This window comes from Zosterops lateralis (assembly GCF_965231275.1).
Source record: "Zosterops lateralis genome assembly, chromosome: 21".
Taxonomy (NCBI): domain Eukaryota; kingdom Metazoa; phylum Chordata; class Aves; order Passeriformes; family Zosteropidae; genus Zosterops; species Zosterops lateralis.
This window is the reverse complement of record NC_139781.1, coordinates 211,701-237,830: the sequence shown is the minus strand read 5'-3', so window position 1 is coordinate 237,830 and position 26,130 is coordinate 211,701. Positions and strand designations below refer to the sequence as shown.

Here is a 26,130-nt window from a genome sequence, read left to right as displayed (position 1 = left end):
GCCTTTTTAGAGCATTTGTGTTTCGTGGCTGTGTCTTTATTATCACCTCCAGCTTGGGCCTTGGTCCGTGCATTCTTCAGGTGGTAGATGCTGATAGTTGGTGTATCAGTAGCAGAGTAGTTGGTGTATCAATAGCAGGGTCCTCTTTACATGTTCACTGGATGTTATCCCGACCAAACAGACAGTTTAAGCACACTACATCAGTTACTACCACTCTGCCTAATCTTCTTTTACTAATAGCAGAAATAAAAAACTTATATCCTATATCCTTAAAGTTATTAATCATATAGCACACATCTTGCAAAAAGCCAATTTTATAATACACATTTATAACAAGACTATCCAATTATGATAAATTACAGAGACATCTTAAAAATCCTCTTTTGATAAAGAAAAAAGGTAGTGTTTCAAAGTTTTTTCTTCAGAAAGCACTTCTCTTTCCAGAGGAACTGTAGTTATTCTGAAAGTGCCAAATTAAAAATCCATTTTAGGTTGAATCAATGTCTGCCCAACTTGCCACAGCTTCCCCACTTGTAAAACGGTTTCTGTTGTTCCTTTTCATCACGTTTCTCTTGGCTTTTTAAATTTTTATTGAGTCTGCACTGCAGCTACACCAGAAAAGCCCTGATGTCTGTTGCACCTCCCAACACTGTTCCATCACATACAAGATGATTCTGAAACAACTCTGCTGCAATTAAAGCATCTCTCTGAAGCCCCTGCAAGCTTTACAGCCAGGCAGGCATTGTAGTTCCATGGTGCTCCAGCTGTGTTTACAGCTATTATCTGCATTCTACTTTATTTGAGGCCATAAGCCTGATAGAAGCTTCCAAAGGCAAAGATCTGTGTCACTTCACAAGACATTATACAAGAGTAGATACACAGATCTTGAAATATCACTTTATGCACTAGGAAAATACATTCCAGCACAGCAAGAAAGGCTGAAGTACCACCTAATATCAGGTCACAAAGGTCAGTCAGAAGAAAGATATAATAAAGTGATACAGATGGTAAATTACTCTATCTCTGGAGATGTTCTACTGAACAGAATTATAGTCATGCTACTAGTGATAACTGTGTACTAAAAATATTTTTTCCATATTTAAAGTTGATTTAAAGACACCTTTTTTTTTAAAGTACACTAAATTGTCATGTACTGCAGACCAAGTCACTCTAAAGGAACTGAGCTCTGCGAGTAAATTGGTTATATTTCTGCTAAGAGTTTATAAAGTAAGGCCAAATTCCTTTGTGACTGGCAACGTATTTTTCTCTATTCTGAAATACACTGCTTTCTGGGCAATGAGCCTGTGGGAGGGTCTGCTCCAGAAGAATGCAGCCCCAATCCTTCACCCAGCAGCCCTCTGCCCCCACACACATTGCAGTCACCTGATAAGTGAAGAGCTCATACAAATAATCTTTGCTTTTCTGTTAAGTCACATGCATTTCCAGTTTTTCTTTCAGTGTCCACAGCTGTGCAGCCAATGCAGGGCAGTAAATTTATCAGGAGACAGCAGTGCTGACAGAGGTGGTGTCACCAGGCAGCCTTTTCTATCTGTTAAATATTTGCCTTCCTCTTCCCCAGCTTTCTTCTTCCTTCTGCAGGGAGGAGGAGCACAAGTAGTTTTATGCTAAATATTGTAGCCATGTGTACAATTTTTGCCTTATTCTTCTCTAACTGACAATTCAAATTCCCCACGTTAGACCAGCACAGTCATTTATGCCACTCATTGTTTGCTCACAGAACTATCTATTGAGAATATAATACAGTATTGTCAGATCAGAAAGACAGCTGATGATAATGCAACTTCCTCTGTATTCTGGTTACCAGTTTAATAGTTTAAATCTTACTGAGGCTTAATCTCGGGTTGGTTTTCTCACCTGAGATTCAAGTTGTTTAAAGTCCTTGCCTGTCGTCCCTGAATTTCTTGCTTTCAAGTGTTTGAGTCTTTGCAGCAGCTTCTCACGCTGCTTCATGTAAACAATATTATATTCTTAGAATTTATCTCTATGTTTTGCATTCTTGTTCTCTGAGAGAGAACTTGACTGATGGTCATATTGACCAATGGAGTCAGGAGGTTGTAACCTCCTTGGGCCAATCTTGGCCCTCTGTACAAAATGTATATAAGCCTTTGGAGTCAGATAATAAAGAGCTTTCCATGTTTCACCAAGCTGCTGCCTGCTGTCCTCTGTCAAGGTCCACTCCCACATCACAACGTGTTGCCCCTCTAAAGACACGGGGTAACACTTGCCCTCTAAAAGCCCCGAGTCGCATTGGTACAAAGAAGTGGAGTCTTCAAGGCCTTGTTTTCTGGTTTCTCGAGTTGTTTATTATTTGATATCACAGAGTTTTTCTCCACTCCCTGCCGAGGTCTGGACAGCGTCTGGGACACGAGGCGACTGCCCACCGATGGGACGTCACTTACATTTATACAGATAATTATGTGTAGGTTATTTACTATTTCATACCAATGCCTAGTGCTTACACTAAGAGGGTCACTTCTACTTCGACCCAACCCACTCTCACTACCTTATATCATCACCACCCCAGAAGATGGAGGATGAGGAAGAAGGAGAGGGACACAAGGTACCACCCAAATTCCACCATCTTGTCCCCCATTTACCTCCATTCTAAGAATCCTAAAACTACTGAATTTTGTATGTTCTACTATGCTAAACTACTATTTTCACTTCCTGGTGATTTGCAATTCCTCTCCTAATGCTGGAAGTTTCTCCCTTGGGCTAAGATCAAACTCAGTGTCTTCCTGGGCTCTGTGCCGAGGTCTCCAAACCCCCTGGACCGGCTCCACACCCCCCTGTCCAGGGCTCAAATTCTCTTTCCCAGGTCCCAGGTCATTCAAAGGGATGTCCTGGACTCCAACAGCTTAACACAGTGGTTACTCCCAGGTGTTGCTGGCTCCAGCCAGCCCTGGCACCACTGCAACACAGGGGTCTTTGAGCCAGTGAAGCAGAGTCACTACTAAGGCGTGCATGAATTGAGAGACGGGACCCTCCATTGAGACAGCAACTGAGGTTTATTCCACCTCAGGGCCGAGGCTCCGAGAAACGGGGAGACAGAGAGACCTCGAACCCCTGAGGGTTACAGCATTTAAAGGGGGGAAGGAACATGCGGGACGGCAGAGCATAGGGACCAATGACGGGGATTCAGGGAGCATCAATCAATATAATAACCAATAATATAACTTGTAGGAGGGGGAAACCTTGACTCTAATCAACCACCCGGGACTCTTCCCAGAAGTTTCTAGACACTGGGAGAGGTCTCTGGTTGACTGGCAGGGATAGGTGCCATGTAAACAACAAGATTGACAGGAAACTGCTTTATGGTCCTAAGAATAGAGAGAAAAAAGGGGTAACAGGGCATGAACTATGCAACATTAACATACAACATATCAACAAAGGATAACCATTAGCACTCATTAACCCCCTACCACAGCTTAATACTCAAGGAAAAAGAGAACAGAGCTCTTACTTCAGCCTTCAGCTAGTTCCAGTTCAGGAAGAGCATGGCTCAATGACAGTAAGTTAAATAAATTCAAAAGAACAAAGTTTGGAAGAAATTATGAAACAAAAAGATTTACAATGCATTCTGATGATCAATGACTGAAAGTTTCAATATGCACAAGCATCTTTCAAACAATCTGTTATTTTACTGGTACTGGTACACAGGAAGAAAAACAAATTGGCTCTTGGTGCCATTTCAGAATCCGCCTTCAGTCTACAAATGCAGCTCAAATTTGTGACTAGTACCACCATAAGGTAAAAAAGATCAAGATTTATTATTCAAAGTGCAATAGATTCAGACCAATATGATCCCTTCTCAGAAGTATATGATTTTTGTGGAGCACTAGAACCTTCTCAGCTCTTGAATTTACTGCCAGTTGCTTTGTAGGAAAAAAGAGAAAATCCCAGTAAGTAACAGCAGACCAGTTGGCCTCTGCAGTGGCCCAGCTGTCCCAAAGCCTTTGCTCAGAGCTTTCTCTCCCCTTCTCCTCACAGCCTGCACTTCCTCTTCTGGCACTACAACAAAAGGCAGCTCCCTCACAAACTGAACACATTTAAAGGGAACAAAGTGGGAAGTGAGTAACAAGCATGTGGGTAGATGACAAACTCTTCTAAAAGCAAGAAGTGTCAACAGTTCCTCCTCTTGTCTTCCCTTCCATCCTCTGGTTATGGCCTTTGAACTGTAATGCCCAATCCTTCAAATTTTGGAAGGATGAGCCTCAGCAAACCAACTCCCTAAGGATTTCCTCCTGGATACTAAAACAGTTTGATTATTCAATAGCAGACAGAAGCAGTGTGTTTGGGAGACATTTCCACCTGCCCTTTGAAAATCACAACATTAAGAACCTTATCACATTATTTCAGTGTATTCTGAGATATTCTGGGGGAATTTAGAAGGGGATCCATCTGCTGGTATGCAAAAGAATAAAAATAAAATGTTATATGTAATATCAATTTCAATTTCATGGGCCACATTCAGTACTGTGTTTATTCATTCCATTTTTTCCATAGGAAAATTCTGTCTTTATCTCCTTACTAACATGGCAAAGAGCAAGGATTCTAAAACATAACTCAAAGGTAAAGTTTAAAGCATGCAAAAATTTCTCTCTCTCTCTCTGTCTTCTGAGGAAGGCTACTCAGACAAGTCAGCCCCTGACACAAAGCGATTAGCTTGGGCAAAGTGCATGGTTATAATGGAAATTTTCTAGTTGTTTTGCATAGCAGGGGGAAAACAGCTTACTCCAAGGAAAATTTTCACAGGCCGTCCCACTTTGCTGCAATTTCCTGTTAACATTTCTTGCTATCAGAAGAGATTCAACAGCCATAGGATTAGTTCCCCTTCTCCGTTAGCCCATCCTGAAGATTTGTACAGTAAATAAGCAATAAACTGTGGCACACTCCAGCCAAGCCTCTCCATCCCTTGGCTCATGCTGATTTTCTCTGTTGCAGCTCTTGGCAGGGCAGAGACTCTGGCTGCAGGACCTCTCTGCTGGGAAAGCAGCAGCTCCAAATCCCACAACAACCTCTGGATGGGCAGACAAAAGGGACCCTATGGTGGTTCCCAGTTCCCCTTCCCTGCATTCTGTGCCACAGGGGTGACTGAAAATGAAAAATACCAAAACCCAGTTTAGTCAGTTTACAGAGCTTTGTGACAAAAAGGTCGGCTTTTGTAAGCAGCTATTAACCAGGAAATACTCCCTCAAGACAAATTTATGAACTTTGGGTCTGACATGGAATGGGGTAAATATTTTTCCTTGGAAGGGAAGAAGAAAGCATGGAAGACACATCTCAGAACTGGCCCAGAACAATCATTTATGTCCATCAGCATCTTTTAACTGCCAGGAATACCACAGGAATTGGTAGGAATTGTAGGAATACCACAAGATTGCAGTCATCCCTCCTTCAAATTAGAGCTCCTAATGTGCAATACTCTTAAACATGCAGGCACAATTTCTTCTTTGGAAATGAAACAACATCATAGTTTCACGGGTTCCCTCAGAAGCCTGGTACCAGGCAGCCTGGCACAGGCTCCACGCAGTGCTTTCCCTTTTCACAGTGAGCCACAGACCATCACCAGGACAGGATGCTCCCAGTTCCATGCCTTTGCTCTAGAAATGACAGTGCTAATAAATGTTGTCTGGTCCCACCACAAGCGTGTCTAACGCCAGGCTTTTGATAAGCTATGAAGTGCACACATTGCAAAACTGCTGTCTACAGAAACTTCAGCCAAGAATGATTTTGTGATTAATGAAAAGCTGATGTATCTCAGGGAACCTTTAGCAAGAATCTAAATATGTGGAATGCAACAATATGTTGTGAAGAGTTTAATCAATACTATTTTTCTTAGCACAAACATTAGCTTGTCTTATTACATGATATTATTAACTTCCAACTCTGGGTAATTTTTATGCCCTAAGCATTCAGCTTTAAGCAGCTCTTCATGTGAATTCTTCAGCTTGACCAGTTATAAAATAGGGGAAATGTGGATATGCAGGCTAAATTTAGCATGGAATTAATTTCTTTTACACTAATATGCCTTAATTTTCCTCTGAACATATATGTACAGCAAGGTCTGAAAGAAGACGTTTCAGAAACTTGATTTCTTAAGATAATTAGAGCCTGTGGGATACAGCTAGTCATACTCTCACCCATGGGTCCCTTCTCATTTACAGTCCTGCTGAATTAATGAGAGCTTTTATGTACCCAAATATCATCAGGAGGTAAAGCTTCAGGTAGTTTTCTTCATTACTGGATATAGCCACAGTTTCCCACCTCTCATGATCCCCCAGCATTTATGTCTTGATCCATGTTTTATGTCCCTCTGTGGCACACCCAGCAACAGTCACCCAGCTGTTGGTGGCTGCAGGGACACCCCACCCTCCATAGCCCTTCCAGGATCACTAAAGGGACAAAAGGAGCACAGGGCTGGTGACCTGTTACCCATCAGCACAGCCAGGCAGAGCCTCTGCTGGGCTGTGTGCTGACCACCACGGCCCATTGCGTGCATACATCACCCACCAGCACATAAACTGCTTCCAGTTAATGCTGCTTCTGACATTTCTCATCTGCAACCTCACTGTCTGAGAAGTTCAACATTATAAAAATTTCCCCAAGCAGCTTTTCAGAAAATGGAAGTACTTTTGCCAACATGAATTAAAATGGTCAATACATTTTTTTGTTTTTGTTAAATAGCTTTGATTGATGAAGTTTTGACATGTCTTAGCACACTTGTTTTCCTTGGTCTAGGGTAATCACTTGATTCTTCTCCTTCATACCCAGAAAGATCTCCTGAAGCATAAGATTTCTGGTGTGCTCCAAACCTCACACAAAATTGATTTCAGCACATACTGTACTACTGGTGTCTGATGCAGATAAATTACCCTGCTAGTGAACCACAATTTCTACTAAATCAACAAACAGTTTGCTATAGAGGCCATAAGATTTACTCAGTTTCTACAATAAAAGCTCCCCTTTCCTCTTCATTAATCTTTGTAAGTGAGATTCAATAGACAAGAGAAAATTCCTGCTAGCTAGCCTTATGGTGTTCTCAACCGTTTTGAAGATTAAAGAAAACCCAACTATCAAACCAACAGAAGTTAATTTAAGATTTGAGTGACCCAGGGGAGTCTAAGGCCACTATCATAAAGCTCTTGTCTCTTATGATTATGGAAAATTATGTATTCACTGACTAATCTCCCAACATAGATTACTGAAAAGCAATCTTTTAAGCACTGAGAAGACTGCAGAGTTCCTAAAAATTTCCTTCAGAACAAAAGAGAAGTACCAAGTTTGAAGATAATATTTTAGCTGAGTTTTGAACAGGTTTTTTTATTATATACAATTTTCTCGTATTTTAAAACCTAGAATAGCTCAGTTTGTAAACTTAACTCTGCTTTCATAAAAAAACCAAACCAGCAAACATTGAGATTCAGGATGGGGAAATTCTTTTTGATGCATCCATTTCACTTTGGAGTGAAATGAACAAGGGAAACACATTCCTGTTGTATTTCAGCCAATATGGAAAAGCAGTTCTGCATTCTCTCACTGTTTCTGCTAAGAAAACATTCATTCCTCTGAAAGACTAAGTAAATATTATTGCAATTCTTAATTTATGGCTGTTATAGGAAGCAGAGATGCTACACAGGATTTATCAGAGTAAGACAAAAAAATACAGACAATCAGAGTTTGGGACATTCTGTCAAACTACTCCTCCATTAATAAGTTTAATTTTTTAACGATTGCTGTATTATATAAGGTCAAATTTGGTGTAGTAGAAGGATGTCTAACTAGCATACTCTGTCTGAACTTTATTCAGATTCTCTGCACCTCCACACTCGTCCCCAGCCAGCAGGAGTTACTTGCCTGAAATGGATCAGGCCAGGTGAAGTGTGAACACAACAAACACAACAAACACAACAAACACACAACAAACACACATGTGCATTGTTCCAGGACAGGGAAGGCCACCAGAGCTCCCTTCCTCAGTGCATGAAGGTGTCAGAAATCCCATTTCCATAGACTGGAAAACTCCCTTTATACTGTAATCCCTACCTCACTGCAGTTCTAGAGAATAGACACACTGACAGTGCAAAAATCAGCCACTGCTTTTTACCATCTTACACACCCAGTCACAATCAAAACAATCTCCAGTCCCTACCAAGCATATTCTCTCATTTGCTGTATTTTCCCCCATAACAGATGGTTTCACACCCAACAGCACATCAGTCCAGACAGACTCTATTTCGGTTGTGTCATCCAGAAATCTGCATCCATTTGCTCAGGAGCTCTCTGATACTTTTAGTGACATACACTGCAGGACCAAGCCATCTGGAAAACCCCTTTCTCCTCTCAGGTTTTGATAATCTGCTCAGTGAAACATTCCTTCCTCTCTCCCCACATACTGTTGTACTTGAACTGGTAAGAAGCAGCATTTAAGTCAATATAAGCACGGCACACAAACTATTAGACACACACTGTGTTGTGTGGCCCACACTAATGCCACACCACTGACCCAAACTGGGGTTGGACTGAGCTGTTACACTCTGTCCCTGCTCCCAGCCAGCAGCAGCTCTGAGCACTGTCAGGGCTGCAATTAAATCTGGAAACAGAAACCTATGGGACAGAAAAGAAAGCTAAACAATCACACAGCTCAATTTCACTCTTAATGGAACATGCACTGCCAAAGCAGCATCTGTTTCACTGTATTAACACAGGAAAGTTGTTAATGTGGCAATTTTTGTGGATGCAGAATTTCACAATCGGGACATTTGAGTCCTTTTTAAAAATTAGGAGTATTTTAATCTGTTAGAGAAGATAATACAGAGACCAGATTTATTTACAGGATATGTTTTAATTTAGTCCTGTGGTGATTTAGATGAGTCAAAAGTATCTTACAATGCTTCCATTTGCAAACCTCACAGAGTTCAAACCACTTTCCTTTAATAAACTGCTCATTGCTCTCCTTTAAATGTCATTATATTTAACAGTTCTGCTTTGTTTCCTGTAGCATTAATCGCAGTTATTGACAGTCAGCAGCCAAACTCAAGATGAAAGGAATTTTCTTGCCATGAGTTAATGCATTTCACATCCTGATAATTCTTTCTTCATTCCTGCTGTTTTAAACAAAACTAGATAGAAGCACCATTTTTGCCTTTTACTTATAACTTCTGGCTGATAAAACAGAAACGCATCCTTGGAGTACTTCATTATGTTATCTGCCCCCAGTAGTTTTTAAGATGATTAATTATTTGTTCACCAAAGCTATATAATGACTACAAAAGTTCTTTGATATTCCTAAACAACAACAATCTCCCTAATTTCTCAAAATCTACTGTATAGACATGACTATGTAGACTGCTGTAAAATTGCTTACAGACAAATGCTTAAAAAAGGGCTACTGAAGAAGTACTGATTTATATTTTATCTTATTGCATTTGCCTCTATTACTTCTTGTTTGTTTAAAAGGAGCATGTTTAATTGATGGCTGCAAGCCCTAAAGCTCTGTTTAATGAATCTTCACTTGAACATACTCAAAGGCACATAAGTACAGCATTTGCTAGGGTTGGTTGTTTGAGCTTCCAGTTTCCCTCCTTTGTTCCTTCTATCATCTCAGATCATGGTAAATCAGCAGACAGGAGCATTTGGGGAAGGATCTTAGAATTTCCTAAAACACAGCTACATTTTCGTATATACTGTGCACAAGCTTCCCATCACTCTCCTCTCCATGATTTGGCAGCAGTGCAGATTATACTGAGGAGGAGGCACCAGAGCTCATTTTTCCCTACAAGATCCACACATTCTGATCTTCCACATCTTCTTTCACCTTCTCAAAACTCCCTCAGCCTCAGACTGACTTTCAGCAAGTTGCCAGAGTCACTGCAGTGAGTGGGTGTCCCGAGAGGCAGGTGCAGCCAGGTGAGCATGGCCATCACCTGCACTGTGCAGGGCTGCAGCAGCCTGCTGCTCAGTGCTTGGCTGAGGAGACTGTGCAGCAGCCACAGCAGAGCCTAAATCATACTGCAGAGAAGTGCACCAGAGAGCACTGCACCAAGCAAAGACAGAAAAACCAATTCTCACCCCAAAGAGTTTATTTCTGTAACACAAGAGGTGGATACAAACAGATGGGGAAGGAGGAGGGAATGAGAAGACACTTCGATCAGATCATCAGCACCCAAAGTGCTGTCAAGGCTCTGGGAGGCAACCTGCCAAAAACAAACTTTAATGAGATTTTTAAGGGGATGGGTGCTCATTAATTTTAGACAAAAAAATGTAAACATTAAGGGCTTACAAATCCTGTTCAGTTCAGAGAAGAAAATGCCATGCCATGATTAAGAGGAGCAGGATTGCAGAAGTGGCACCAGGAGCACCTGTTTGGTCAATGGTGCAGAGTCACCAGGACAGTGCACAGCCAGAGCCCACAGCCTGTGCTGCCTCCCCCAGAGCTCTCTGCACAGCCCTGACATCACCCTCACACCCACATCTCCTCTGGAGACAAAACAACCCCCCAGGCCTGGGAACATTGCAGAGATACCTATTTGCCAAGTGTCCCTGACAGCTTCTGGTCACTGTCCCTTATTCCTGCTGCTGCTCCATAGGCCAGCTCAAACAGCTCCAGGGCACAGACTGGGGCTTTGTCACATGGCTTTGAGAGTCAAATTTTTCCAAATATATCACTGCCCTGATGCCAACTCCCAGTTTGAAGAGTGATGTTTACAAACCTGATTCCCTTCAAAGACTGGAGGCGTAATAGATCTAGATTTTATTTTAAGTAAAGGTTTCCACTAGGCTTTCAGAAGATCAGTATTTTATAGAATCCTGGGTCCTTCAAATATAGAATCTATTGATTTAGAATATGAATAAATGTTAAGATTCTTTTTCAACTGCAATTTTCAAATATAATTAAGAGAATTTTTATTATAAATCTAGAGAGATAGTTGCTGGGGTTTTTTTTTTCTGTTCAACACAAGGTCATTGCTACATATAAAGAAGCGAGACAGATTTGGGGCACTGTTTGCTTAAGGGCTAATTCTCATTCCAAATAATGATTAACAGGAGATCAAAAAAGGGTGAGGTTGAATGGAGTAAAGCAATTAAATGATAAAATACAAATGGAAAATAAAAGAATTTGTAGCCAAATGAACATACAGCAAGTGACCAATGGTTTCAGAGGATCAGACTCTCATGGTAATAATTATGTATTAGAAATAAGTAACGGCATACATTCAATATTCAGCTGAAATTAAATAGGAGAGCAAATGACTCTCCCACAATGGACATTCAGTTTAGATAAATTGCACTATGCAGAAACTTGGTACTAATGAATGCCCATCTGCAGGGTGGTTTTGCTAGCCCTTCTAGCCTGAAGATATTTTTTGAGCACAGTTGCTCACAGTTTTTAAGCAGGATCAAGCATGGTTTGACCTGAGAATTTTGGAGATTTGAAAATTCTTGGGAAAAATGATCTTTATTAGATGTGGACACAGATGCCCTTTTTTCCATGCAAATTAATTCCTTTTCCAAGCCTAGCACACATATTCAGGTTTACACAGTACAGCTCAGTGCAATCAGCTCCATCTTAGGTTAAGGCTCTCATTTTAACAGAACTGCTCTGGAATTTGCTTTAGGAGCCTGTTCCACACCATGACTAATCAGAAGGTGCTGCAGTTGTGCAAGCACAGATTAACACGGTGTACTCTGACACTTTCAATTCCAGATTGATCACAAACAGAGGGCTGTTTTCTTCCTCAGACTAAAGATAAACTGCATCCTTACCATACTCTTCATTCATCCTCCTGACAGCTGTGTTCTAGGAAGAAGTGCTGCAGCCAGCTCATCTGTGTCTGTTTCAATGGCAGCTCCTGCAGGGAAACAGCCACACACAGCTCCAGGCTCCACTGGACCTCACAGACTAAATAAATAAATAAATAAATAAATAAATTTGGCTGTTAGAGCTTTAAGGAACATAAAAGTGCTGCAGAGAGTGGTATAAGATGTTCATTAAACAAACTCACTCCTCTTGTGTCAGAAAAGAATGTGGGACATTTTTGCACTTATGTTTGGGAGGACATTAAACTACCTGCCAGGACTGTCACTGAACACCAGAAATAAAAAACTCCAGTTCTACCTGCATGGAAGACTGTGTTGAATGTGGCATTAGCACATCCTGCTTAGAGCAGCAACTGGAAGCATTGGTCCATACTTGGGATGAGACCTGAAATAATCAACATGAGAGATAAAATTGGAAATTTCAAAAACGCCTCTCACTTCCTACTGACAGATGTTTCTTGTACAACTTCAGCTCAGTGGGTACCTTGTGGTGAATGGCAAGGAACCAAGCACCACAGAGAGCCCAGGCTAGGGCAGAGCGAGGGCACCAGGCAGGAACAAGCCACTGCTCCTCTGAGCAGAGTTTCTGAACCCAGAATTGACTTTTTTCTTAATGAATTATTCCTTTATGAAAAAAAAAGTACTAACCTAAAAGTCAAAGCTTTTTATCAAAATGCTATTTTTGTTAGAATTTTTTGTTAGAAATTTTCCAGTCATTTTCAAGGGTGAGAGAAGACAGGAAGAGTAACTCTACTCACACTATGATTTTCAGTGTTGTGCCCTTCAGCCTAAAGCACTCTCAGATGAGGCAAGGCTAGAATAAATCTGTTAAGCAGGAGAGTCCAGAGCTACTAAACACCTTTCATCTAAAGGAAAGTAATATCCAAATGCCCACAGAGTGACAGACTGCAAACTCTGAGAACCTACAGATGGTTTATGGTACAACAGAGTAAGAAACTCAAACTCAAACTGGATCAAAGCCCTGCTCGTTCATTCTAATAGAAAACAGAAAAGATATTTAGTGGCTGAAGGTAGAAACAGAAGTAGGAACTACTGCCACTCTCTGCTGTCAGCAGTAGTCAGAGGCTGGGGCAGGAGCTTGGCAATGAATGCTGCAGGCAGGAGAAATGGCAGCAGGGAAAAGGAGGCAGAACTGTCAGCAGCAGACATTGGTGTGAGAAATACTGTCTTAATAAACCCCAAAATAATTCCCTCACTTTTCATGTAAGAACACCATCAAATATAAAATTTAAAAAGGTATGATTTTAATTCTTCTGATGTTCTATGACATCCTGCCCTGTTCCTGGCACTTGTTTGCATATGTCTCATCAGAGCAGACTGGGGCATGACACTGATGCATCATTAGAAAGGACAAAGTCTGCTGAGTACAAAAATGTCACCAGCACAAGACATGTCCCCTCCCTCTTCTTCATCAAATGATAGCAAAACTGGGGCTTTGTTTTTTCATCAAATTGGGCCAAGAGAAGGAAACTATAGAGACAACCCATTGCATCATTAAAAGTCATTTTATAGGAACATAATATAACACAGAAAGTGTTACAAGAGTGCAGATTTTGGGAAGGACTGAGGAGTGCGGTGGAGGAGTTCAGGAGATGTGTACACATCAGCCATCCAGGTGAGGTAACTGTGGTGCCATTTCTTCAGAAAGAATCTCCTCTTTCCCTCCATGTCAAATTTTACATGCCCCATCTCACTCTGAGCTTGCCCCTTCTCTCCCCTCAGCCAGCCCTCCTCAGAGAGGTGCTCATGGTGCTTACTCAACTCACAGCAACTTCTATTTTCTACCCCTTGTTTGCTTTTTCCTTGCAGTTCCTTTCAGCTGTTTTTGGCATTTTCTAGTCTCTCCTCTTGAGCTGATTCAAAGCCAGCATGATTCAGTCATTCCCATTTTAAAGCACCTAACTTTCAACTATAATTGGTTCTCCTACTTCATTTCCTAATACACTTCTTGCCTATTTCTATCCTTCATTGGCATTTTTCTGAATCTGTTCTAATCAAAATGAATGACAGTCCCATTCAGATCACAGAAACACTGCTCTGCTCCCCCTGCTCTGTCCAATACTTGCATCACACATAAGCCCACTGATACCCTTGAAGTTTCATCTTTCAGCAATCCTTCTCTGATTTTCCGAGGTAAAGCTTTGACATTACCTTAGATTATCACAGATTCTGGCAAGGGTCCACATTCATGATGACTTTGGCTTTCATTTTTCCCTCTCATAGCACTTTCCCAGCTGCAAGCTCACAGTTTGTCAGCAGAGAGGGGATCTGAGTCAGAGATCCATCCCTCCACTCTTTGGTTCCAGAAAATAAATTTATCTGCATTCAGAAGTCTTTGGCCAGCTTTGGCTCTTGTCTGAACACTCTGGCATAATTTATTCAAACCAGCAGAGGGTGATTATATTCAGAAATACAAAACAAGGCTTTAAACTACAGATAAATGGTATGATAGTAACTTTACAAGAATTAAAAAAATATTGAGAAAAAATTGTTGGAATAAGCAGTAGTGTGAATCAGCACCTGAGTGAGAGCAAATTTTCAAAAAATCTTGAGTGCTGCTTCCTGCTAGTAGGAGGGAATAACAGCTAGTAGGAGGGTGCAAGGAAGGACTATTCTCAACATCCCAATTCCAGCCTTAGCAGCAGATAAAATTGTCAAGTGTCTCAATGTACAATTTCCTGTGCATCATAATATAAAATCATTGAACAAAATCTTCCCTGCTTGACTGTCACTTTAATAAAAAGTGCAACTTCAGCAAAAACCCATCATCTCAATTTGTGCAGAAAACAAGATGTGTTTCAGTGGCTTTAATTGAAAGAGAAAAAGCAAAGCAAAAAGCATCATGACAGGGTTAAAAACTGCTCAGGCTATGAAGCCTCCTACAATGAGCGTCTCATCCTCAAAATCACTGACAACACATCCCTAACCACGGAATGACAGAAAAATAATTTATGACACAGCCTCTCTGACTCTGCAAAATAAAGGAAGTTCTCTTCATTAGACTTAGAAAATACAGATGCCTCTACTTTGGTTAAGCACTCCTATATCAAAACCAGGATGAAATATGTTTTGTGAAGATCTACAGTGGTGGAAAACTCTTGTAATCCATTTCCTGATATTATCAGAGAAAATGGATAACTGAAACTGCATCTCTAGATGTTCTAGAAAGCTCCAAGAATGACTAAAAAGTCTGTAACTGTAGGGTAATATTCTCAAAAAATCAGGTTGTAACTCCAAATTAATTCATGGCAAGGTACTGGCAGCTATTACTGGGAAGTTGTTCTTCAAAGAGCCTTCCAGAATCCAGTGTACAGGACAAAAATAACACCCATCTATGTCTTTTGTACAGCAAAATGAAAAGGCAATTCAGAGGCGTGTCAAGGGTTCGGCACTGAGGAACTGAAATGCCTCTCCCCCTGTACCTGAGTCACGCCAAGAGCAAGGGCTGCTTAAACACCAGAGTTGGCTCAGATGCACAACGTTCTGAAAGGGATCTGAGCCCTCTAGTGATGGAGAAAAATAGTGAACTGGCCACTCCGCGTACGGAAAAAGTTTCTCATTAGACTTAAAGACAAAGCAATGATAACACTTCCCCCTGTAGAAAACCTGCTTGTTGAAAGCAAGTTCTCGGTGAAACACCTGCTCCACCCCTGGGAAAAGGTGCTTTGTCTCACAGCCAGGCCCCCCCCAAGGGCCTCCAGGATTAGTATTAGCTGGAGGCTTTTTAGCAACTCAGTTTAGGAGTCGCATACCTCCTGCTGAAGTCTCACTTAAGCATTCTTTTAATCCATCCCAAAGTGATTAGCAGCACACATTTGAAGAGAAGTCAGCAGACTCCCACTGCAGAGAAAAAGAGACAAGATAAAAATATTTGAGATAAGGGGAAAAAAAATTTGGACCAACAGACATTGCTAGCAACAACTTAATTAATACAGGAGTAACAATTAAGATTAAATTTAGATACACAGATGTAGAGCTTGTGGTGATATTCCTAGTTAATTCACAGAATACAAATAAACTAGGTGTGCCCCAGAAACACTGACCCTTTGAATGACTTTTCATTATTTGAAGACTAACCTATGTAAAACAGGCTTTGGTTAGACACTCGAAAATGTCATTTTGCATTCTTTTTAGAGCACCCCAGAGGACAACTTTATGTGTGTAAACAAACACTCCTGGATAGTCCTTGCTGATACTAATAGAAGCCCCCATTAACCACCTGGAAAAAGATAATGATTACCTATTTAGACTAGACCTCATTAATTAGCAGCACTGCTAATATAAACAGTTAAATGCTAAGCACTAAAATCAAAACAAAACAAAAAAAAAAAGGTTAACAAAAAAGGAAGAAGGTGGCCAGCATGTGAGAGGGACTGTAAGCTGTGCCTGTTCCCACAAAGAAAAGCTGCAACAAAATAGGATGTTAAATTAGCTTCAAGAGACTGCAGTGGTGCATGAAATTATTTCTTATGGTGTGCTGCATAGATCCATCCCCTGCAGGAATGCAAACCTCGAGCAGAGATAGCCACAGAAAAAGGAATGTTCACAGGGGTTGCTCGAATCAAGATGCCTGAAGACACTGGCATGTGAATTCACTAACTGCTTTATTCCTGAAACACCACTTTAAAATACTAATATTGGTCAAGTTTAGACCACCCTCCATGAATAATTGTCTGGATCTCTTTTCTGCAGAACTGGGTTCATGGCTAGATTTCCAATATTATTAGGACTTTAACCTTTTTCCATAGTGCTATTCCTCTGATGGGTCAGGGAAAACTGTTACCCCTGCCCTTAGAGGGGCAACACGTTGTGACGTGGTGCGGACCCTCACAGAGGACAGCAGGCAGCAGCAGCATCAAACATGGAAGGCTCTTTATTATCTGACTCCAATAGCTTATATACATTTTGTACAGAGGCCCAATATTGGCCCAAGGAGGTTACAACCTCCTGACTCCATTGGTCACTATGACCATCAGTCAAGTTCTCTTTCAGAGAACAAGAATGCAAAACATACAGATAAATTCTAAGAATACAATATTGTTTACATGAAGCAGCATGAGAAGCTGCTGCAAAGACTCAAACACTTGAAAGCAAGAAATGCAAGGGTGACAGAAAACAGCATTTTCTCCACAGCCATAAAATAGTATCAAAATGAAACTCCATCAAGAGGAAAAGAACATATTAAATGCACCTCCTAGCAAGCATTATGAATGGAGTTTTATATAGTTTTATTAGAAGAAAAGCTGCATCCACACCTTTTTCTGGAGCCAGCTGCTCTCGCTGCAGAGACAATTTCCTGTGGGGAGAGGGAAGCAGCTGCTCACAGGAATGGTCCCTGCTGAGGTTTGGACAGTGACCACCACCAGGATCTTTCTGCAACAGCCAAACCACAACCCACAGGACCAGCTGCAAGCCTCAGGGGTGGCTGCAGTGACAGGCAAAGCAATCCAGGCCAGGGAACACAGGGATTCCTCTCCCCATCCTCCCACAATGCAGCCTCACCCTCACCAGCCTGAGGTTTCTTCTTACTCCCTTCTGTGAGGACAGGACTAAGCCCCAAACACAAAGCTGGCAGAGAGGTGAAGTTTGCAGGGGACAGCAGCCTCTCACCTTGAAAAGTGAGTGCAGGCAGTGATATGGAGCAGAGCTGTGCAGGCACCTTTGGTGGCACAGGGCTACACTTGAGCCCACACACACCTGGACACACCTGGCACGGGCACACCCCTGCCTCTGCCCTGAACCCTTGGTGTGCCAACAATCCTTCCAGTATTTGATACCATATATCACAGGCAGTAATTGAGACTATTCTCCTCAGCAGAGCCATTTCCATGTTCTGCCCTTTTTCACTGCCATTTCCAGATATGAACAACACTTTTTGGATACACACAAACATAACATCCCAGATAACCAGATATTAATAAGTACTATTTCTAGAATTGGTTGTCAACGTTTAAAAAGAAACATGATTCATTAAATAAAGCAGGAAGAGAGAGTTTAAGCTTTTCTCCAGACAAAGTGAACTATGCTGGCAGATAACCCAAGATACCTTCCTTTTTCCCTGATTTTCCAGTTGAATGGAAGGTTAAAAGTGCCTGCAGGGCAGACGTTGATCAAATTTAAGTCAAAGCATCAAACAAGAGATACAAAGAAGAATCACACAGGCCCCCCACACCAGGAGCTCAAACTCCACATTCTCCCTTGAGGCTTCACATAAATTCTGGCGAGTTCATAACTACTGTAATGGTCCCAGCTGTCCAGATGCCACTTCTCTGTGTAGAAACTGGATTATCTCAGTGAGGCTAAGGCCACTCTAAGGAGCAAAATATCCAGATGAGATCTACACTGCAGATTGAAAGTTAGATCAAGGGCAGCCCTAAGGCCAAGCCTAAATAGTAAATGTTTTGATGCCCCATCATCTTCATGGCCGAGTAGAAGCAGGGCACAGTAGCCTGAGGGTTGAGCTGAGGGGCTGTTTTGTAGTCTGGAACACATGTTCAGTCTGATGAAGACTCAGGATTTGGGCTATATAGGACTGCCTTCCCAAATCTACAAAACCTGAGTGCTAAAAGGTAAAATTCAGGATTAAATCCATCTGTTAATGTAGATAAAGCTGATGACTCAAATCACAGGACCGTAAAGCGATGAAAGAGAGAGGCACCAGTTACACTAATCTTTTTGCAGCCTCTTATCTGTTCAGATTGATGTATGAAAACACAACAAACTCCAGCAAGGCGAGATCTTGGGAGGCCTTTCACCATTACATTTAATTTAAAGCTTTATAATGCTAATTAATAAACTCATCCAGTTAATTACACTATATTATTATTACTGAGATAAACCTCTTGTTTGCAAAGGAAGGTCTAGGAAGGTTTTAGATAGCAGTATTAAGTGACAAGCATGAGAGATTAATTCCTAAAATATTCCTTAATGTCTGACAAACTTTTCAGCACTAGGACTTGCTAGACAGTGACTCAAATTGAGCTCAGCTTGGATCTTTGCCAGGTAAAGGCTTCATATTATCTAACAGCCCTTTTTCCAAACTGGAACCAGATGAGATTCAATTCTTCTTCCAGTGAAGCACAGAAGACTTTTCCTGAGCACAGCTGATTAAATAAGCTTTTCTAAATAGTTTTTGTATTCTGAATACTTTCCCCATAAGCATGTGGCCAATGACTTACAGAAGAGTAAGCACATGTTATCTTGCCAGGAAAGTGGGAAGGAGACAACCTGTGATAGGGCCCGAACCTACCTTTAAGTAGATCTAAATCTATTGCAAAACTCCAAAACTCAGTGGAAAGGTTTAGACTAATCAACCTCCCATTCAACACAAACACAAAGGATGAACACAAAGGATACTGGCACAGAATTATTTGTATGTTACTACTGCCCCCAGGAACTCGGTGCTTTTAGTGCTGGGTGTCCTATAGCACACACACAAAGCTCATAAAATGCATAACAAAGCACATTAAATGACTCCACTAATGGCTCTGTCCCTAAACAGTCCCACAATTTATTTTTTAAATTCAAGCCAACTGTTGAAGTTGTCCATATAGATGTAATTCAGAGGACCTGGAAGAGATTTCATTTTTACTGTTGCTAAACAGAAAACTTCTGAGCCTCTCAGTGACATTGGAAAGTAGAATCATTACAGTGGTACTACAGCATTTCACAGAAAGTTAATAACCTGATGGTACTCTGCAAGAAAAAAAGTGGGAAAGTATTTACTAACATACTTTTAATTGGGAATTTGACCAAAGTTATAAACAGCATATAATATTAACCAGCAATAATTATGTTTTCATTACAGCAAGTTGCTATCTAAGATGTTTAATTGACAATGTTTTTGGCAGTACTGAGAGGAGGTATAGTACCAAATATGGTACTGCTTATGTTGGAAGCAAATACCAATTGCAGATTTTGTTTGTTTTAAATTATGTGTTTCCAGGCAAAAGCAAATCCTCTACATCTTACATTGCTCCTTGCAAGAGTAGATGGCAACACTCCTCCTTCCATAACTGAGTCTGCATATAAGAACTTAATCCTGGAAGCACTGACCTCACATCTCAGGTTTTCACTCTTTGCATTTATTTTTTTTAAACAAACAACCAAAACCTCAGAAACCAAAGCAAGACAGATGGCAAAATGTGATGTGATGAAAATCAAGAAAAATACCTGCTTATACAATTTTTACACAGAATTTTTTATACAATTCTGTAAAAAATAACTGTCAATGTTATTTGTATGTTGTTAATGTTAATGTTAATCGATAATGTTAATTAATGTTAAACATATGTTGAGAGAGAAGGATACTGAGCAAGTTCATACAACAGGCAAGCATTAGGATTTGGATAACCAATAGACATCAGGCTCCACTCAAGATTTAGGTTAGCGTTAGCAAAGAGCAAGCAAACCTTTTTATGATACTGTTACACAAGATGTGATGTATCCCTCAAGAAATCGTGGATATTTGTTCTTCATGATAAGCTCTATTCTTCTGAGGTGAAGGTGATAAATTAGTCAAAAGCACAAAGCATCCAGAGAACTGAAAGCTTCTTCAAGAAGCTGTGAATCTTCAAGGAGCTGTGTTAGAGCCCATGCCAGCAGCTCTTGCCAAACACAAGCACAATTAACCAAAGTGAGTCTGCAAAAGTCTGCAGGGAAAACAAAAAGGGGCAGGAAGATAAGGAGATGGGAAATGCTCATCAGATCTCATGTCTGAGCTATGAGACAGCACAAAATAAGGTGGTCATGTAGCAGAGGGGAAAAAGCAAGACGATGGAGCAAAATGGAACATGAGAAGAGATGGTAAATGGATACAGAAACATCATAAGAAAAAACAGGTCGGTGAAGGTAGAGATATTTCCAAAACCCTGAGGAGGTATCACACAGAACATCAGGAAAAAAGGCAGCTGTGTGATTGCAGCCCAGGAGGAAGGCAGAGGTACGAGGCGGAGCGAGCCAGTGAAGGGATAACAGCAGATGTTCTCCCACCAGGACAGGCAGGACAGAGCTGTCACTGCAAATGCTGCTGGGAGGGCTCTCCTCTCCTGCACGGTGTGTGTTGGTGTGGGGCTGCTGACAGGCTCACTGACACTCCCCTGGTCCAATCATGGTGTCAAGAAAGAATGGTAGGAGCAACAACCACAACAGCTACCTGCATATCCTTGGGTTATTAGTGTTATTAGCTTCTGGGAAGCTCCCCAGAAGGTGAAGTGAGACTGTCACTACATAAAATAAAATAAAATAAAATAAAATAAAATAAAATAAAATAAAATAAAATAAATAATAATAATAATAAAAAAACCCACTGAAATACCCCAAGTGCATTTGTTCTGAATTTGAGATAAAGCAACAGATTCGAGAGACTTTCCTGAGAAAGATCAGGAGTCACTTTTTGCCTGCAAGCAGCCAGCCTTCAACCCTTGCACATCTTGAAAAGCTGAGTAGGGGCCACTAGAGTCTCCAGGCCAAACTCAGCAAATAAATAATGCTAAATGGAGGGACAGATAGCAGAGGGAAAGAGAGATGCCTCTGTGGGGGCCTTCTCTGTTGCCCTTTAGTCTCCTTCATTTTCAAAGGACAGGATTTTCAAAGCAGTGCTGTTTTAAAAATCAACAGTGATGAGAGAGTCTGCACTAATTGGATGATGTCTCTCCAGAGGTTTTCCAGCACTGACATTGTGTTAGTATACCTCTTAACCTTTTAATATCACAAAGCAAGCTCAGGTTCTAAACTGAGATAAAGTAAAATACCCATGAAATTAGTAGTTTCATCTAGTCACTGCAATGTACTACCAATACTGGAGTATTTTTTTCCCTGACAAAGAAATCACAATCAAATATCAAGAGATTTACCAAGAAACAGAACAAAAGTGAAGCCAATAAGGATGAGAGGGAAGAGGATGGTAGAGAAAATTTTTAGAGTGCTGCTGACCCTCCTCTGTGCAGGGTTTCATGGTGCCCCCAGCATCCCTCTGTCAGTCCTGAATGTGCTCTGCAGACAGGTCACAGCGTGAGCCCATCATTCGGCATGCAGCTTTGTGATCTGCTGCTATCCAGAGGCAAAACTTTAGATCTGATCAGCATTGCCTATCTTACAGAAATAATGAGAAAAGTATGCCCGTTCCATAACTGAATATCATTCTGCAGTAGCTTCATTGGTCAATCTTATCTTCAGAATTATAAATCAGAGAGACAGATGTATAGCCTGGGAAGTTTTCAGTTTTCCTCAAAGAAAAAATGGCAAAACAGAGACTAGTCAGCAGTGCCTGCTCTCAGAAGCCAGAATTATAAAAATGCTACCAGCAGCACTGAAGATGATGTGAGTTTACTTATAGGGATCACCTGCAGCAGAGAACACTTTGCTGGAGTTCTAGGGCCAGCCAGCTTCTTGATAACCAATAAATTAAAACGTCCTTTCTGACAGCCACTGCACAGACTTCTCAGCAGGGAAATGTTTGCTTTAACTGAATTTATTTCCTAGGCTCACAGGGGAAGGAGAAAGAGAACTTCTAGCTTTAAATGTATTGTATAGCATGCTGGTAAATTTATATTGAATGGTAGAAATGCATTATGGTCAGTGTTCCTCCACTGTTAGTTGCAGGTGTCTTCAGATCTACAAACATTCTGTCACATGTCTTTCCCAGTGGCTCAGAAAAGGAGAAGGTTATCCCAAACCCCATTGCTCCATCAAATACAAGGAAGCATTTCTAGCACTCAAGTTAACTTGAAAAATCCAATATTATCTGGGCCTATATATTTCACAGGGGTATTTTAATGCTGGACAAATATGTTATGAGTTTTTTAAAAAAACTAAAGGACAAAACCAACAACAAGAGCAGCAAAAAACCCTCACAAGTTTGTAATAAAGCCATTACTCATCAATTATGTGCTAGAGCACTACTCCACAGCAAATTTTCTGAACAAGAGTACGAATAGGTCTCAGATTTTTCTTGAGTTTATAGTTACAGAATTACCAGAATGCCTGAAGCAAACAAAAAATAATACACCAGCTAAGAAAGCTTTTCTTGCTTTAGAAAGAAAAGATGGGTCAGTTAGTCACTACAGAGATTTTTGCAGGGCTCATCAAAGGTACATGACAAATGAGCAGACCCAAGAGCCACAAAAGCCTCTTCACCACGAATGGCCTTCAGATCCCCCAGTGAAGAGGATCTCCACAGGCAAAAAGATGGATTTCTGCTCACTGAAACAGACCTACAGCATTTTCAGTAAAATATACTTTAAACAGGCATAAATTCTTAATTTCTTTTTCAATCCTGCATGTCTAAGTTTCAAACATTGGGTTATTTTGTGGAAACCCTTCCCTCAGTCTACACTCCAGCCAAACTGTCAGTCTCTTTAGGTGCTCTCTTTAAGATTCGCCTAATCTAATACAGGCATGTGGAAATTTGTTGTCTATGTATAAGCTTGTCACCTTAGGCTATATTTATCCTCAAGAGGGAGAAACAGGCATTTTCAGAAGGAAATTCACCTTACCCATATGTAAGTCAAAATTTATATATGAACCTAACCTCCAGGTGTACAACATTTCCTAACTGTGGGTTTTCCCCAAGCTCAGATTATACCAATCAGAAAATAGTTATGGTCAAAGGTGAAAGTAAAGGCACATAACATTAGAAGAAAACAATTTTAAGAAGGTGATGATTTTTAATTTAATAGCTCTTTGAAACACTTACAGCACTTGGGTCAAAATGATTTAACAACACTGCAAGGTCCTTAACCTTCTCAAGCAAAGAGAAGATATGACTGAATCATCATTTAGCACCAGTTGGAATTAGATTATTCTACCCTGAGATATTAATTCTTTACCCTGTGAAAACAAACATCTTCATGTTTGGAGTTCACCATCATATTCTGTCTCCCTGTGAAACTTCACTAATAGCAATTCTAAAGCAGTATTTTCCTACATGACTGCAAATTGGCTTCACTTCACATTTAAATGATGTGAATTTTCCCTTCATGATGGTTCCTTCAGTTCTCATTCAGAATAAGCAGCAGCTGGTGTGGTACTTACTGGGGAACTGATGTCCTTTTTTAATGAGTACCAGAAGAGACAGATACACAAAGCATGAGGAAAGAGTGATTAACTTTCTGCTGCCCATGGTATCCCAGAGCTTAGCTGTATTTCATTTAATGATTATACACTCAAGCAAAGAACTGTGTATTGTTTATGTAAGGACTTTGCCTCCTTTTAAACACGAGATGAGACACTTGACATTATATCCCAATGTAAAACCAGAGGCAGGGAACTGATTAATCACTGTAAAGGGAATGTCATTCTGGAAAAGAAGAAATTGTTCAGTGGCTCCCCGTCACTTGCCATGCCTAGCCAGGAAAAGCTGGCAGGAATAAAACAGCTATTGAATAAGCCAGATCAGCCTGAGCAAGCACTGAGGACACACAACAACCATCGTGGTTTTCAGACTGGGCAGAGATGCTGCTGGCCCTTGTGAAACTCTGCTCCGGTGAGAAGAACACAAACTTCTCAGGAGAAATTCAGCCCGGGCCTCAGACCCTGTTCACATTTCACACTTTGGCAGCAGGGACTGCTTTCCCCCCCACAGCACCTCCACACACAGCTCACACTCAGAGCTCACACTCAGAGCTCACTGCACAATGAGGCCAGACACTCACTGGATGTTATCAGGGGTATCTAAAGAGAGAGAATGCCCACCAAAACAGACACACTCATAGTTCCAGTGTCTTTCAACAAGGCCTGAGATCTCGGCCCCAGGAGTTCTCTATTAATGATTTCCAAAACATCAATCTCTATAAGTCTTTAGTTTTTCTTGTAGAGAGCAAAGAATGTCTTTATGTCTTCACTGAGACCAGAAAAGGTTTACAGGAATGAACAAATGAACCCTCACCATTTCAAAGTACACATGGGACTGTACCTTACTGCAGCAGAGGATCAGCATCAACATTAACAGCCAACACTGACTAGAAGTGACTGTACCAACCTAATGGTATTGGAATTAAACCATTTACCCACAGCTAAGCTAACACAGATACCTTTATGTCACATTCCTTTTCCTACAGAGCAAAGGCAAACATCTAGAAATGTGAGAACTAATGAGACCAAAGTTGTACCTGCTTATACTAAATTGTTTTATCTCGGCCTTCTGCAATTTCATCCAGCTGTAAAGAAAGAACTCAAAAATCATGGCTCATTGACTCAGCTACAGGGGGAAGGAGAATGAATGGACCCTTCCCCTCTCAATCATGACTATTTGCAGAGGAAATTGTGCTGAAATAGGCATTTATCAGATACCTCCAGCTGGGCAAGACCCTGCTCCACGAATCCACTGAAACAGGCTCTCACTGGCATGATCCAGAAAATCCTTTTCCTCACTCTGCCAACAGCATCTACTCGCTTTCTCTTTTGGTTTCCAGACTCACTCTGATCTCTCTGGTCTCAAGCTGGTTTTGCCTCCCCACTGGGCAGCAGTTGCCTGTGGGGACAAGTCCTGGAGCTCCTCCTCAAGCCCACAGTGCTCAGACTGGAGGCTCCTGGTGGTGATGCATTCTCCCAATATGGCTCTGTCTATCTTCAGCATCTTCTTTCACAACCTTCTGTGGTTAGCTCAGAATATTCTCTTCTGAGTGACTGCTGTTCCATCCACCTCTTCTGCAGTTAACACCATCTCTAGAGTGTGAGCTATAGTATGTACAGCTCAGGCTTTTGTGTAGCTGCTTCCTTTCTCTCCCATCAATTAATTTTTTAATTGTTGTGATTTTGTTTTTTTTTTTTTCCTATAAACTTTCACTCTCACCTACAATTTAATTTAGGCTTTAAGTTAATGAAGTGTTCAGTTTATTATAGGACTTTTTTGGTTACATATAACTTCTGTTTACCAGAAAAATTTAAACTACTTGCTGGTTGAATTTTTCTGTACCAAGACTGTGCTTAATCAGGCATTTCATTCCTGCATATCCCACTGGTTTAATATTTTACACCAGACCAAGTGTCAGCTCTCCAGTCTGTGTCAATGTAGCTCACTGACTCAGCTAACATTCTTTCCCACCTGGCTGTATGACCTGTGTTGAGCATAATTACATAATGGGTAAGAATCAGCAAAGCACAAGTGGCTTGAATGTCACAATCCCTAAAAGAGCTCTTTTGTAAAAGCTTTACAAATGTCAGTTGGTTAGTCAAACACAAGATTTTAAAAATAAGGGCTTTGAGTAATTTATTGCTTTTAAAAGGATCTCTGCCTTTAAAGAGGGCTTCAGTCACACACATCTTCAC

At 40.9% G+C, this 26,130-nt stretch overlaps 1 long non-coding RNA gene across 4 annotated transcripts in view; it reads right to left on the bottom strand.

Annotated features, from left to right (window-relative positions):
* Positions 1 to 25,866, bottom strand: part of LOC310917869 — a 72,368-nt gene extending 46,502 nt beyond the window's left edge. For 2 of the 4 annotated variants that reach the window (XR_014591510.1, XR_014591511.1), the window contains exons 1-3: positions 23,896 to 23,961; positions 15,615 to 15,702; positions 11,788 to 11,923 (exon numbers count right to left, since the gene is read on the bottom strand). This is a non-coding gene — a long non-coding RNA (uncharacterized lncRNA). Of the gene's footprint in view, positions 1 to 10,099; positions 10,218 to 11,787; positions 11,924 to 15,614; positions 15,703 to 23,895; positions 23,962 to 25,152 lie in introns of those variants that run through there. The other 2 variants (XR_014591509.1, XR_014591512.1) reach the window with 2 other exon arrangements.
* Between the last annotated feature and the right edge of the window lie 264 nt (positions 25,867 to 26,130).